Below are 15,666 nucleotides of genomic sequence, written 5' to 3' on the forward strand. Positions count from 1 at the left end.
TTTCAAAGAAACGCCACATTAAAGATCTCTCCAAAACATGGCATTTTTAGTACCGTAAAATGAGGTGACTTGGGACAGTGGGATGACTCAGGACATTTTGACAGCGTTTTGTTTTTTATTATGTTGGCAGCAGTGGGTGGCCAGAACTGTGTTTTGCTCATTGTTATCGTTTATACGATGGTGTTCTGATGTCCTCAGGTTGAAGGGAACAACTTGTTATCTATGTAAGTACTACTTTTCAATATTTGAAAATGGCAAAATATTAACAAAAAAAAGATAGTGAAATAGGAAGGTGTGCTGGTTGTTATGGATTAATAGTGGAAATGTGGTTAAAGTTTAAATTATCTCTAATAATAACCACAGAAAGATAAAAAATTAGGCCCATATTTTGGACTGGAATTTTCAATTTTGAAAATGATAGCAAACTTGGGGTGACTTGGGACATGTCGTTGATTGGCAGAAACCTTTCATTAGACTTAAATAAAGACAGTTGTATGCACAAAAGCGCATTAAAATGAAGTTGTTGGTGTTTCTTATGCACATTGGAGTCATTGTTAGTATTTGCTTATTGTTTTATGGTTAGGTTAAGGGGTGAGGTTAGGTTATGTTAGGTTACATCACATTTGATATTACAGTGTGTACTTGTTTATCAATGTGTTTGGTTTTGCAGCATAGTTTGAAGAACATATTACTTTAAATATCTACAAGAAAACTGTTAATGTTGTTTCAGATGCCTAGAGAGTATATTAGGAAGGTTGATGGTAGGCCTTACAAACGATATTTTACGGAGAATCTTGCAAAAGCTGTGGCAGATGTTCAAGTTAAAACTTTGTCTGTAAGACAAGCAGCTGATAAGTACGGTGTCGCCAAGAGCTCTGTTCAGAGATGGGTATCATCAGCAAAAGACTCTCCACCCAAGAAAGCTGGTGGCCAAACTTCTCTCAGTTCTCGTGAGGAAGACCTCATAGTAAGCAATTTAGTAACTGTGAGTGAGTGGGGTTTTCCCTTGACTTCAATGGATATTAGAGTAATTGTCAAACAATATCTAGATAGGCTGGGAAAAAGAGTGAAAACGTTTAATAACAACCTTCCAGGACAGGACTGGATTGTGTCTTTCCTAAAAAGACACAAGCAAATACTGTCTGAGCGATGATGTATGAATATCAAAAGAGCACATGCTAGAACTGACCAAACAATCATGCAAGAATATTTTTCTGAACTTCAAAAACGTTTAGATGGCATTCCTCCTGAAGCAATAATCAATTATGATGAAACCAACATTACTGACGATCCTGGAGTTAAAAGGGTCATTAGCCAAAGAGGATCAAAACGTGTGTACAATATAATGGACAGTTCAAAAAGTAGTATTAGTGTCATGTTCCGTGGCACAGCTAGTGGTGAGCTGCTTCCACCTTATGTAGTTTATGGTGCATCGCATGTGTATGATACTTGGAAGCAGGGCGGCCCAAAAGGTGCACTTAATGGATGTTCAAAAACTTCCTGGTTTAATGAAAGTATATTTTCAGATTGGTTCGAAGGAATCATACTTCCATACGTGAAAAAGCTGGCCAAAGAAGTGCCGAAGGCTGTAGTAATAGGAGATAACTTGTCCAGTCATATCTCCATAAATGTTTAACAGATGTGCAGGGAGCATAACATTAAATTTATATTACCTCCATCCAGTTCAACACATCTGTGCCAACCTCTTGACGTGGCTTACTTCTGTTCATTGAAGGCTGAGTGGCGCAAAGTCTTAGAAGAATGGAAGCTGAAGAATCGGGGTCCTATTATGAAGGACAAATTTCCTGCAGCACTGAAGAAGACGCTCAATGTTATGAATTACAATGACCAAACAAGACACAACTTAAAAGCCGGATTCAAGAAAACTGGAATTTTTCCATTCAATCCACAACAGGTCTTGAAACTCATTCCCAGAACTACTTAAAATGAAGGTGACTCTCAAACACTGGACGATGCATTTCGTACATTTTTGCATGAATTGTTCAGAAAGGAGACACAGCCACTTCGTGTGAGACGAAAGATACCTTCTGTTCTACCTGGTAAAAGCATTTCAAATGTACATTTGGAGGATCTTGATGACTCACACTCTCATGACAACAGTGACACTAATGCTCCATTACTACCTTCAACTTCTAAGCCTTCTGCTGAAGACAATTTAAGATCAGAGAGTGAAAAATATCCGAGCTATGATAATGACACAGATGATCATCTTTCAACTGAAGAATACAATGAGCACAAAGATGCCGCAATTAGAGGAACTAATACACCAGTACCTATCACTTCAGTGGATGAGTTAAATGAAGGAGACTTCATTTCTGTAATGTTTAACTATGTGGGACGAAAATCCCAGGTTGTTCTGAAAACATTCATAGGGAAAATATTGGCCATAAAAGATTCCAAAGTGAAAACTTCATTTATGAGAAAGTCTCAGAAGCAATCAGACATTTATGTTTTTCCAAATGTAGAAGACATTCAAGAAGTTTCTATTTCACAAGTTCTGTGCAAACTTGTTCCCCTCTTTGTTCGTTGTAGTCGTTACAAGTTCCTGTATGAAACTGCACAGTACCTAATGTGTAAAAAAATCTAATTACTGTAATTAAAAACAACATGAAACAATTCGTTTTTGTACTTCCATATATATGAAACACTATTTTAAGACAATAAATATCATAAAAATTTCTTTTGATTCTTTTTTAACTTTTCAAGATTTGTTTTTAATTTTAATATATCATAATTTTGATTATTTCATCTTAAAAGACACTAAAATTGGTGTCACATATTTAAAATGAGAAAAGAAAAACATTTTTACTGTCCCCAGTCACCTCTTTGGTGAGGTGATTGCAGTTTTGTGGAAAATATTTGTAGGTGTCCCAAGTTACCCCATATGTCCCAAGTCACCCCACCCTGTGGGGTGACTTGGGACACCAACAAACAATTAAATTAAAAATAAATGACCGAATTTAAGATAATATTTGATACATAAATGTAACCTACTGACCCAGACCTAACTTTTGATATACATATCCTTTTCATAAGTTTCATGGGCTCTGAGAAATAGCTAAGGAAACACAAAAAGTGTCCCAAGTCAACCCGTTTTATGGTACGGTTAGCTGCATTAAAGAGTGGGCACAGATGATGCCGGCGCACTAATACAGTATCGGTTTTCACATCTCCCACACTTTACTGCACCATACCGCACTAAAAATGACGTATTTAAGAGAGATCTGCATATTTTTGTAATACGCAAGTACAAATACCATAATCACGAAATATGACATGTTAGTTGCGCACCGTAATATTTCAGCAAATAAATTATCTTTTTGGTATATACGGTAAATGTATAAACCGGCTTTCACTGCTAACAGTAGCTGTGTTTACACGACGGTTTTTTTCTTATGTCTATAGTGTTTCACATGGTCTAAAACTTCTGCTACTGAATAGAAACAGTGCATGAACAAGAATGAGCTTAGGTAGCTGAGCGGACAGTCGGCTTTTGGCCGTGGTCATGTGCGGAGTGGCTCCGCGCGCCGGACAGTGCACCGCAACTGTTTACTTCCACGTCGCGATACTTCGTGTTGTGTAGCGTCCATTACTACTGCACCTCATGGCACACTGTTACCACCAAGCGACACTTAAAGTAACATTCCAAGCCGAACTTGCACGACCACGTGCTTACAAAATTGAACTATTCATTCGCAAAGAGCTACGTCTGAACCCCCAGGAAGTGATAGGTGTTCATTTCTTCATCACTGGCAGTATATGAAAATGATGACGGAGGAAGCATGTGCTGAGATAGCTCGACAACACGCACACGGACTCAACTTGAAGCATTCTGACGGGCATATTGGAGAGGTAACCGTAGATCACGATGGTTTAGGTCTTTGTACAATATGAGTGTTTGAGCTCCCTTTCAAAGTGCCACAAGACATGGTCGTCAAAGCCTTCTGAACCTATGGCAATGTTGTGAGGCACATCGCGGACAAATGGCTGACTTTCACGACATACTACGTGTTGAATGGTGTCCACCAAATCAAAGGGCCATGTTCGGTCAGACCGTCTCTGCCGTAGTTTTCTCCAGGTCCCGACCAGTTGCTCAGCTCCCAAAGCGACAGTCACTTCTTCACCAGACAGCTATGCCACAGCCATACGCAGCCCCGATGCGTCACTTCAGGAAGCGCCTGTTATCCCCCTGGCACTCCCCACTGGAAATGACGGTGCTGCCACGACCTCATCAGCACCATCTTCTCCGACGGCTACGAAATCACCACCTCTCCAGAGCTCGAGACCTGCCCACCGCTGCAATGGACATCGATGCGAGTGCAGTGGCTACATCTGCTTTTCTTCAGATGGGCGCGACCTCGGACATTGAACGTCCTCATTCTGATACAGAACAGCACCTCCAAAAGCAGCAGTTGACCCGAAAACGGAAGAAGAGAAGTCAAACGCCATCCGACGACACACTTCTTCATGTGGCATCACAGGCAGTGGAGTGGAGACAAGACAGTGATCTTCCTTAAGCGCTCTGATGACAGGAGTGGCCACTCCAGATGTCCCATCTAAGGAACAATTCCACCCGATAACGATGGATCCCATGGAGGGAGAGTCCCTGGACCCCACTACAGCAGTGTCACCACAACTCATCCTTGATGAGTGTGACAGTCGCTTGCCACCTGTTCCAGTCTCCTGGGCTGATGAAGTCGACGATGGAGCAGATCAAGATGGTGGCTCCCCCATCAGACACTGCCCCTTGGAGGTGCCTGATCCACCTTCCACCCAGTGATTGCGGCTACAGTGGCTGTACCGATTGTTACATGCCAGTCAGACCACTCTGCCGGAACATCTGTGCCAGTGGTGGGAGCACGCCCGCAATACTACCACATCACGACAATGAATCTGGTCACCATTCAGGCTTCCCACAAACTGGCAATGTTCAAAGAGACCATTTATGTTGCTGATGTCGACATTGCCCTCCTCCAAGAAATGTTTGTCACTGATTTCTACACCCCCACTGGCTACACAGCACCATCTCCCATTCTTCTGACAATGGTAGTTGTGGAGTCACCATCCTCCTCTGTTCTGGATTCCGTGCTGAAGATGTAGTGTACCTCCCTAATGCTAGAGGAATGGCTCTCACGCTGTTCGGCGTCCACATCCTCAATGTATATGTGCCGTCCAGCTCCAGTCGACATGTGTTAAGATTATTTTGTCCAGAAATGTAAAAAGGTCACAAACCAAATACTTAATCTTTTGAAGGGGGCAGAATTTTTGTGGAACATTCCACTAGGAATGATAAACTGTCCCTACATCAATCAGCAGAATGACATCATAGAGTGGAAAAGCACCCATATGTTCAGGATGCAAGAACACTCATACACGAAGCTGATGAGGTAGAAGATGCGACCCAGTGGCTCTAAAAACCAAAGTCATGACATCTTACAGCTCCAGCAGGGCTGCTGAAGGAGTGACTAGACGGGAAAACCAGAGCAAATGAAGTCATCGTTATCAAACAGCAACTCCCAGCTGCTCCAGCCTGTTGTGTTTCCCATGGTGGGAGTGCTGCCACTGGAGAAACCTTAGCCAGCTGGCTCACATATTTACCACCCAAATCAGGCCATCTTTCTCAGTCTGTGCATGTTAATGTCCAGATGTGTGTTATATGCTGAGCAATGCAATTAGTACCAGCCAGTAAGTACAAGAAGAGCACTTGCAGTTAAGATGAAGCAGCAGGCTGTCACTCCCTGGCTTTACCACCATTAGCTCCAGGTCACTGCCTGAGTTGAAGTCTGGATATAGACAACTTGGCCCCATCGCACTGTCGAGTCACCCAGTGGGTGATTCGACAGTTTGATGGGCCACATTGTCTACATATGTCTGCTGGGTGACTCCCTTCTGCTGATGGGCACTTTGCTGATGAGCTGTGGATTCAAGCCTGGCCCACCTTGTTGCCTAAGTAGACCCTCGCTGTCTGCCAACCCATGAGGGCCTACATTCTTACTGTCCAGTGACCAGAGCCGTCATCTCCAGCAGGCCTGAAGCCACAAGATAAGCACCCCCTGATCTGGTGTGCTGTATGCTGCCGCTAAAGGAATGACCAAGCAATCAGGGCTGTTCTCTGTCAGGCATGATTGAGAACACTCCACCTTGCATTGGCTCTGTGTAGCAGTCCTTATACCAGCAAGCAATGGTATTAGCATATGCCACCTTCCAGGCAGACCACTAGTGATGCTGGTGCCCTTCAGTGTATGTGGTGGCCTGCATCACAGAGGGCACTGACCTCCTCTCCAGCTACAATTCCTTCTCTTTAACTGTCACGAATAAAGGACTGACTTAACAAGGGAGGTTACACTGATAGTTTACTATTCAACTGCAGCTAACCACCATCACTGCACCCACGTCCAGGAAAGGGAATGGCATGCCATCCTGATGTACCAGCAGCCAGTCAACTCATCACTGTAGGGGTCACAATCTGACTTGTACATTACTTTTATATATGTCCCTTAAATTTTTTCTATCATTTTTGCAAGTTTCTAGTACGTATATACCAGGGGAGGATTTACGACCTCGGAAGATGAGTTTGCAAGAATCTGTTTGTTGAGCATGTTGCATTTTTCTTACAGTTCTATTCTGAGTTAAGAAAATGACTTAACTAGGTGGTGTAATGCCCCAAAATATTATTCTGTGTAGCAGAATGCTATGGATTTCGGCAAAGTATGAAAAATTGTTGTAACAGAAAGTAAATCTGGACTATGAGATATTTTATTCAGACTTCCATCTATTTTGTTTATATGTGTATGTCATTTGAAGTAGTTTTGAAGCCAAATGCCTAAAACTTTGGCTTTCAAAGGATATGTAATATTGTTGGAGTTTATTATCACACTGGTGTTGCATGCATCAGGTATAAAACAGAAATTTAGTGATGTTATTTTTTTGGCACATGTCAATAACTTACTCCCCTAAAACAACCCACTTAGTTGGGCTGCAGTTTTATTTGCAGCTGCTTGTAGTTGATTTGGTGTGCTTCCTATTATAATAAGGATGCATGAGTCATCTGCAAAAACAGTAACTGTTTATACTCAATGTTCAGATCTAGGTCTTCTATATACAGGACGTTACAGTGTAAACCATTTTAATGCAGTGTCTCTAATGCCATATACTTGGAGCTTTTCCAACAGTAACTTATGCAATGGTCAGAATATTGAAGGCTTTACTTAAGTTTAAAAAATGCCAGTGGTATTTTAAGAACAACATGTTCTTTGGTTTCATGTCATGTCAAGTGGTTAACTGCCCACAAACTTTTGGCAGAGATCTCCTCTGCTATCGTCAAGTGGTTGACTTGTGGATGCCATTGCACTTATATAGCTGTGCTGTCATCAGTGACATACTGGTGCTCAGTCTCACACCATATATGGTAACATTTTGGTGGCACGACTGCCATGACTACTTTCAGCTCCCCAATCACAGGATCCCAGGCCATACTCAACAGCTGCACTGCAACTGAGTATGGCTTGGCATTTTTTCATTGGGAAGTTGAACTGGTTGTGGCAATCACACCATATGTCATATGGGACTGAGCACTAATGATGTCACTGGTGACAACATGACAATCAACCACATAACAATGGCAGAGGAAATCTCTGCCAAAAGCTTGTGGGCAGTTAACTACTTGACATGGCTTGAAACACAATCATATTTTATTAGTGGAATTGCCATGAGAACTTTCGTTCATACAGTGGTATTCTGTTTTTTTTCTCCACTGCTTCTAAAGCATACTGTATAAAACCGTAGATGACTCTAGTTATTTATTTTTATTGAATATCAGAAATTTATTTTTGTCCAAAAATTTCATTAAGCTGTTATACATTAGACAATAGCCTTTCTGCAGTGGCCACACTAGTTCCCTTCAGATCACTGAAGATGAGTGTTGTCAGACTTGGCCATCACTTGGATAGGTGACTACCCAGGTCTGCCAAGTGCTTTTGGCAAGCGAGGGTGCCCTCAGCCCTTGTGAGGCCAATTGAACAACTATTTCATTAAGAAGTGGCAGCTCCAGTCCCAAAAACTGTCAGTGGTCAGGAGAACATTGTGCTGACAGCATGCCCCTCTATATCGGCATCCAGTGACATCTGTTGGCTGAGCATGACAAGGCAGTCAGTTGGAACCATTGGGTCTTTCAATTCCTGTTTAGACAAAGTTTTATTTTGTTATATATTACTTTTTCCATGATTTTACTAAAGCTTGATAAAAATGTGACTGGTGTATAGTTTTCCCTATAGAATGTGCCTTCTTTCTTGTGAACAGAGACCAATAAGAAATCTCTAGACAGTTTGAAATTATCTGTGTCAGAAAAGATAAGGTGGCTGTATCTGCAAGAGGCAATGAAATGTTAGTAACACATTGTTATGAAATAATATGCTATAGAATCACTTCCTGATGACATTTTCTTGAAAAAGTTTGCAAGATGTATGATTTCATCTGGAGTTGTTTTGCAAGTATAGGCTGAAAAATGACAAGAGTGTAGTTTGTTCTTTTGTCTGTTTGTACTACTGGTATCTCTTTTATCACTGACCATTCAGTTGTTTATGAAATCTGCATTGTAATACCTGGAAAAATGTATAATGTCCTGGGAATCATGGTTCAGGGTGATATTTTCCATTTTGGGGTTGCTTTACCTCCTTTTTGTTACTTTCCAGACTGCTTGACTTCTACTTGCTGATTCTGTTATAAAGTTATCACTGGTTGATTCTGAATGTAACTGTTCATGGAAGGGAGTATGTTATTGTCTTTTTCTGTCTTTCAGCAATTCTCTTTTCCCTGCACTTGAAGTTTTGATGCCTGTTATTAACCATCTCTGTTCTTTTGGGGTTGTGCCTTTTATTACTTGTGTTTTGAGCAGGAAATCAGTTTCAAAATAATCACTGAAAATGCTACAGAATTCCACAAACTTTTTGTTGGTGTTATCTTTTTGCAAAACTGTTTCTCATCTTTCTCCTGATAATAGGGAATTGACTGTTTGTTTATTATGTGTATTGAACCTTTTGTTGTACAGTTCATTTATACAAATGAAACTACACGGTTCCATATAGTTTAGAAGGAATACCAAGTGGGCTGAGGTGTGAATGGGAATTTGGATTGGGGAAGATTGCTCAAAGTCACTGTGCCAAGGTGCCACAGCAGTTAGTGCATCTGCTTAGTGAGCAGGAGACTTGGGTTTGAATCCTGGCCTTGGTACAAATTTTCATTTGTCACTTCAGTCCACATATACAGTTCATTTATTATTCTGAGTGGACAGCAAGTAACTTGTGAGGGTGACAGCTCGAACTTCATGATTACTGACACTTTTATTTACACATTTTTCAGTACAAACCATCTTTGATCCAGAGCAGTACTGGTAGCAGTGTTTCTCTGATTTTTGTTGGAGCTGTTATTTTCTGTTTTAAGCTGAACATATCTTTAAGCTTCAGCAATAGTTCTTATTTTTTGCTGGTTCTGAGAAAATAAATGTTGAACTCTCCGCAGAACACTGTTGATTTGTTGTGTAGATGAAGCCCATTAGAATGTATTCAAGTTTATTTATGAATGAGACCAAATTTCCAAATGAGCTACAAGTATATTTGAAACACTGACTCCATAGAGTGTCAGCTCAGACCCCCTTCTCCATTGAGATGCTGAAACATGCTAATAATTTTATAATGAATACTTGTTTGATTAAATTTCCAGCACCTTCATTTTTATAACTGTTTCTACAGAAATAATTTTCTGATACATAGCCTGGTATAGAAAAAGAGTATCTGGTTAATCATTAGCGAGTGTTCTGTGATGCACAGAACATTAATAAAATGTGCTTCATTGTTTAGCAAATTCTCTGTATTTGAAACATTTTCTGTGACCAATTGAATATCTTCATGGCAAACAGAAAGAGAATGTAGAATGTGACTTTTGTTGATGTAATTTATTTGATTATCAGTTGTGGTTTTTACATAAGCATTTAAATTTTGTACAGGTATTTTTATTACATCACTCAGAGGATCTCCATCAACTGCACGAGCTCAAAATGGGGAGGGGGAGTCCAGCAATATCTCACAAAATCTCTTTTAAAACGTGAAAGAAATGTAAATCTCATGTCAGCTTTTTAATTCATAGAATATGCATTATTATGATGGCCTGCTAAGCTTTATGGCCTGCCTGGACTGAACTGAATGCTTTACACATGTGTATGCCTGGGATTCCTGATTTGAAACAAGTGGCACACAAGTGTCAGATTTTACTTGGGAAGTTCTCAGTTGCACCAACTGAAATCACTGTGTGTCTGTCAGTGAGTCAGTTGTGATATTCTGCAAAGCATATAGAGCCAATGTTATTGTGTTTAGTGTGAATTTGTATAAAAACTTTTACAATGCATCTTGACAAGTCAAAACAAGTGTGCCAGCAAGTAGTTAATCAATTATGGAAGGAAGCTAAGCTGCTGTTCACTGAGAAGAATTTTTTTAGTGATCATATAAATCAAAAGGTTAGCCATGCCATGACTAAGTATAGACATGGATTTGGGGAATTCTTGAAAATTTTGCACAGCTATGGACAGAAGGCTGAAGTTAATGGACCAGTGGACACATCCTGTAATGGGGACTGGCAATGTCGCTATTAAGCAAACAGTTCTGCAGGGCAGGTTTATGGCTCCCCTCACAGGTGAGGAAGAATGGCCAGCTAGGCCATATAAACAAATGTGGAGATGAGTGTGTAGTAATCAGGTTCAAATGGGATACTGACATGTTATAAAAACCTCTACAATGTAGTTACAACAGTGCTTAGCAACCTGCATCTGGGGACCAAAATAGGCTAGATGGAGTTGACATTATAATTATTAAGGAACACTTCACTTATTCCTTCCAGAGGGACTGTATCAGCGGTATAAGAAAAGGAATATCAATAAGAGGTCCCAGATGCTCCAATCAGGCAGTCGTGTCTCCATTCTGTCCAGCAGTGGAACCGGAGAGTGTTTAAGTTACAGACCATCCATGATGACCATTTGATGATGAATCAGTGGCAAACCCATTTTCTGAATCAACTGCCAAGCTCTGCTTACCTGTAACCCACCCTCCTACATAAGAGACACCAACCATTTCCTTCTCCAACTTTCCACAGCCACAATTACTTTAACAACTGGCATCCTTCTTGTTTCTGTAAACGATTTCCCTCCACTAAATCTTCAACACCCATGGTCTTTCCACTATTGAGCACCAACTTCCCCATAGTGTGACCAACAGCAAATCTATAATCTCCTTCTGGTTGCCATGGCCAACCATATTCACACCCATAACTATTTCTCCCTTGAAGGCATCACCTGCATACAGATCTGCAGTAGAGCAATTAGCACCAGTATGACACGATCGTAGGCCATCCTGTCCATGGACCATCTAGAGCCATCCTCCATAACCATCCAGAATCCTGAACAACTCACTTGGTTCAGGTTCTTTGATGACATCTTTGTGATCCAGACCAAGGATGAAGAAACCCTACTGACATTCCTCCAAAATCTCAACATCTCCCCCATTTGCTTCATCTGATCTTCCTCAACACAACAGGCCTCCACCCTTGATGTTGACATCCATATCAAGGATGGCTACAACAGTATCTCTGTCCACATCGAACTTACCAAATAGCAACAACACCTCTTCTTTGACAGCTGCCATTCACTCCATACCAAGAAGTCCCTTCCATACAGCCTAGCCAGTCATAGTTGTCACATCCGTAGTGACAACCAATCCCTCTTTAAGTATGCCAAGGGTCTCACTGAGGCCCACACAGACTGAAATTACCTTCCCAGCCTTGTCCAGAAACAAATCTCCTGTGCCTTGTCTCTTCTGTCACCTTCAACCTCCATACCCATTGCCTAGTAACAAAGGAGAACTCCTCTCATGGCTTAGTGCCAACCAGGACTGAATAAACTGAATGACATTCTCTGGCAAGGTTTTGAATACCACTCACCATGCCCTGAAATGAGGAATATCCTCCTCACTATCCTCCCCACCCCTCCCACTGCAGTATTCCACTGTCCACCAAACCTACATAACATCCCTGCCTATCACCACTCCACCCTTTCTCCCCACTCCTTGCCTCATGGCTTATATCTCTGCAGAAGAAGTAGATGAAAAATCTGTCCCATACATACTCCCACTGCCACCTACTCCAATGCTCTCACAGGCATCTCCTACCGTAGCAAATGTAGGGCTACCTGTGAAAGCAGCCACATGATCTACAAACTAGGCTGCAACCACTGTGCCACTTTCTACATGGACACGAAAAGTAGTAAGCTGTTTGTCCAGTTGAATGGCCACTACTAGACTGTGACCAAGAAACATCTGAATTACCCATTTGATGAATTTGCTGGCAATACATTGTGCTTCACTTTAATAACTGCCTCACAGTCTGTGCCATCTGGATTCTTCCTATCAACACCAGTTTTTCTGAATTGCACAAGTGGGAACTCTCCATACAATATATCCTTTGTTCCTGTAAGCCTCGTGGCCTCAGCCTTCAATAGTCCCTGTCCTCCACCCACTTATCCCCTTCCCTGCTCCCACTCTAGTACTACACATGCCTTCTATCCCACCATTACTGCTACTAGCCTTTCTCCTTCTGTATCTATCCCTCCTTCCCCCCCCCCCCCCCCCCATCCCCCCCTTAAGCACTGCTTTCCAACACAGCACCTAGTAGCCCTCTCCTGTCCACACCATGTCCCTGCACACTCCCACAGGCAACAGAGCATCTTCCTCCACTCCTAACCCTGCTATCCCCCACTGCCCACTCTTCCTCCTTACCCCCACCATCCAACTGACAGATTGCTGCTTGTGGGAGGTATGACATCCCTTGCGCTCCAGAGTGCGGAGACAGTAATCACATGTGTGTATGTGTGTGTGTGTGTGTGTGTGTGTGTGTATGTGTGTGGTGTGTGTGTGTGTGTTGTGCTTGTGTGACTGTGTGTTATTATTTGGAAGAAGGACTTTGCCTATAAGCTTTATATTTTAGTAGTCTCTTTCATAGTGCCTAGCTGTGAATCAGTGTCTGCTCTTTGTGGTGAGTAGCAGTCTGATCGTTCCATATTTTCTTTAAAGACATTATTTATCAGAATACATTGAGTCTAATAAAGGACATGTGTGGAAACTGACACAGAATTATCAAGGATGGCAATGTGTGTGAGGAATGTGAACATGATTTTCATTTTAGATGTTGTGATATAACCTACATCAGGGAAGATGCTTGCCATTTCTGAATAAGATGTGAGTGTCACTGCTGGTGCTACTACAGAATACTGAAAAAAAAGCTTATCTTGAAACTTTGAGCTGTTTTGGCAACCCGGGTAGTGTAAGAGGAGTTAGTTTTGTGAGCAACTGTAGTAATGTTATGGTAAGATCAGAAGACTACAATACAGTCAAGCCTTTAAAAACAGTGGAAATGTCTAGGGGACACTGGAAGCCTGATAGCTGCATCTAGCTGTGTCCAATAGCTACACTGCATTGGAGAGTGAGGGCTAAAGCATTTATTTATTTTCTTCTTTATTTATTTGTGCTTTGACCATTAACACAACAATGATATATAAACTTGGATCAGATTACCAATTATAGGGCAGGAACTTGGCCATAGCCTATTCAGTGGATATGACCCAATTGATCCAGCATCCCACCATCCTGGAAACCTGTGAAGCTCAGAGGCAGTCTTGACACTACAGTGTGCAAGGTGCAAGAAAAGTCCAGGGAGAAAAGTTTTAAGATGACCTAGGAGGCTTTGTTGCTGTCTATTAGTCATCAGGGAGCAATTCAGGACCATCACAAGTAATTACCAGGTACATATAACTGGTATTTTTAAGCAAAGTGCAGCAGTCAGCATTTTCATCTGTAACTTAGGCACTTTGTGTAAGGATTTTGGAAAAGAAAACCTTTGAACTTCACATTGTAACTATACAACTGAAGATGATATCAGGCTCATGGCTAGGAATGGAGCCTCCCATCAATGTGAAGCACGTGCCATTCTTTGACCAGCATTGTGAGCCCTTGATGAAGAGTTACATGGAATGTGTTAATGCAGAACTGGTAATATCAGTCAGGGGAGAAGCATCAAACATAGGTGTGACTGTTGCATTGCCTTCTCACTCTCTCATATCATACACAACATGGTTTGCATCTAAATTCAAAGCATTTTTGGGAAGTAAGTTAGTGATAAGAGGGATCCCTTGATCAGAATGAGCTTCACAGGAAAACAATTGTAGTGTCGAGTTGTGTGAAAGATTTTGATAAGAAAGCCTGCCAAGTGTGAGGCACATTCTACTCAAAGCAGAAATAATACCTTCCAAAAGTTTTTTGGCAATCAAAACTGTTTACAGAAAAGGTGTTATGAACTGAATGAGTGTGTTTAAGTGGTGTGGAATGTTTAGTGGAGGCAGAACAAATGTTCATGTTGAACAAAGGACCGGGAGACTCTCCATTTTGACTGATGAGTTGCTGCAAAAGATCGAGGAAACTGTTTGTGAAGACTGGCAATGGGCAATAGATGAAATTCTTGTGGTGTTTCCTCCACTGTCCAGAACTCTCTTATATGATACACTCACAGAAATGCTCAGATGGCAGAAACTGTGTACAAAATGGGTCTGGAATCAGCTGACAGAGCAGCACAAGAAAATTCAGCTCAGTAGCACCTGTGAGTTTTCTGAGTGACTTGAATTGCAAGCTAAGGATTTTCTGAGCTCTGCAGTGACTGGAGATGAAATGTGGGTGCCTCATTACAGGCCTGAGACAAAATGGTGGACATCACAGTGATGTCGCACCAATGCCCCATGTTCTGAAAAATTCAAAGCCAAAATTTAAGGCAAAAAATCATGACCTTATTGTTGATGGCCCAAAAATGCGTCATTTTGTTCAAATTTGTGCCTCTATGGAAGATCATCAGTACCCAGTGATATTGGGCACTGATCTCGAAAAGAGCATTCAGGACAAAAGCAGAAAAATGCTGATAAGTGTGAGTGTGCATGTTGCATGACAACACCTGTCCTCACACAGTCTTTTGGACTCATTTGGTTGGGAATGTTTTGAACCATCCACATATTCCACTGACTTGGCACCTTCAGATTACCATCTTCTACATCTACATGTGTACTTCACAAGCTAGTGTAAGGTATGTGTGTGTGGAGGGTCCCCTGTACCACTACCTGTCTTTCCCCTCCTGTTCCACTTGTAAATAGAGTGAGGGAAATATTACTATATGTACGTCTCCATATGAGCCCTAATTTCTCATATCTTATCTTTGTGGTTCTTATGTATGATGTATGTTGATGGGAGCAGAATCGTTCAGCAGTCAGTTTCAAATGCCAGTTCTCTAAATTTTCTCAACAGTGTTTCCTGAAAAGAGTGCCGTCTTTCCTCCAAGGATCTCCATTTGAGTTCCCGAAGCATCTCTGTAACACTTAAGGTTTGTTCAAACCTATCGGTAATAAATCTAGCAGCCCTCCTCTGAATTGCTCTGATGCCTTCCTTCAATCAGACATGGTACAGATCCCAAGGACTCGAGCAGTACTCAAATATAGGTTGTACCAGTGTCCCATATGTGGTCTCCTTTACAGGTGAACTACTCTTGCCTCAAATTCTCCTAGTAAACTAA

The 15,666-nt window shown here is 41.5% G+C and overlaps 1 protein-coding gene across 1 annotated transcript in view; it reads left to right on the top strand.

Annotated features, from left to right (window-relative positions):
* The first annotated feature begins 139 nt into the window (after window positions 1–139).
* LOC126474715 (aromatic-L-amino-acid decarboxylase-like) overlaps window positions 140–15,666 on the top strand; it is a 129,434-nt gene continuing 113,907 nt past the window's right edge. Inside the window, exon 1 of the mRNA XM_050102193.1 lies at window positions 140–224. The gene's annotated coding sequence lies outside the window, so the exon portion shown is untranslated. The remainder of the gene's footprint in view (window positions 225–15,666) is intronic.

Source organism: Schistocerca serialis, chromosome 4, assembly GCF_023864345.2.
Source record: "Schistocerca serialis cubense isolate TAMUIC-IGC-003099 chromosome 4, iqSchSeri2.2, whole genome shotgun sequence".
NCBI classification, from domain to species: Eukaryota; Metazoa; Arthropoda; class Insecta; order Orthoptera; family Acrididae; genus Schistocerca; species Schistocerca serialis.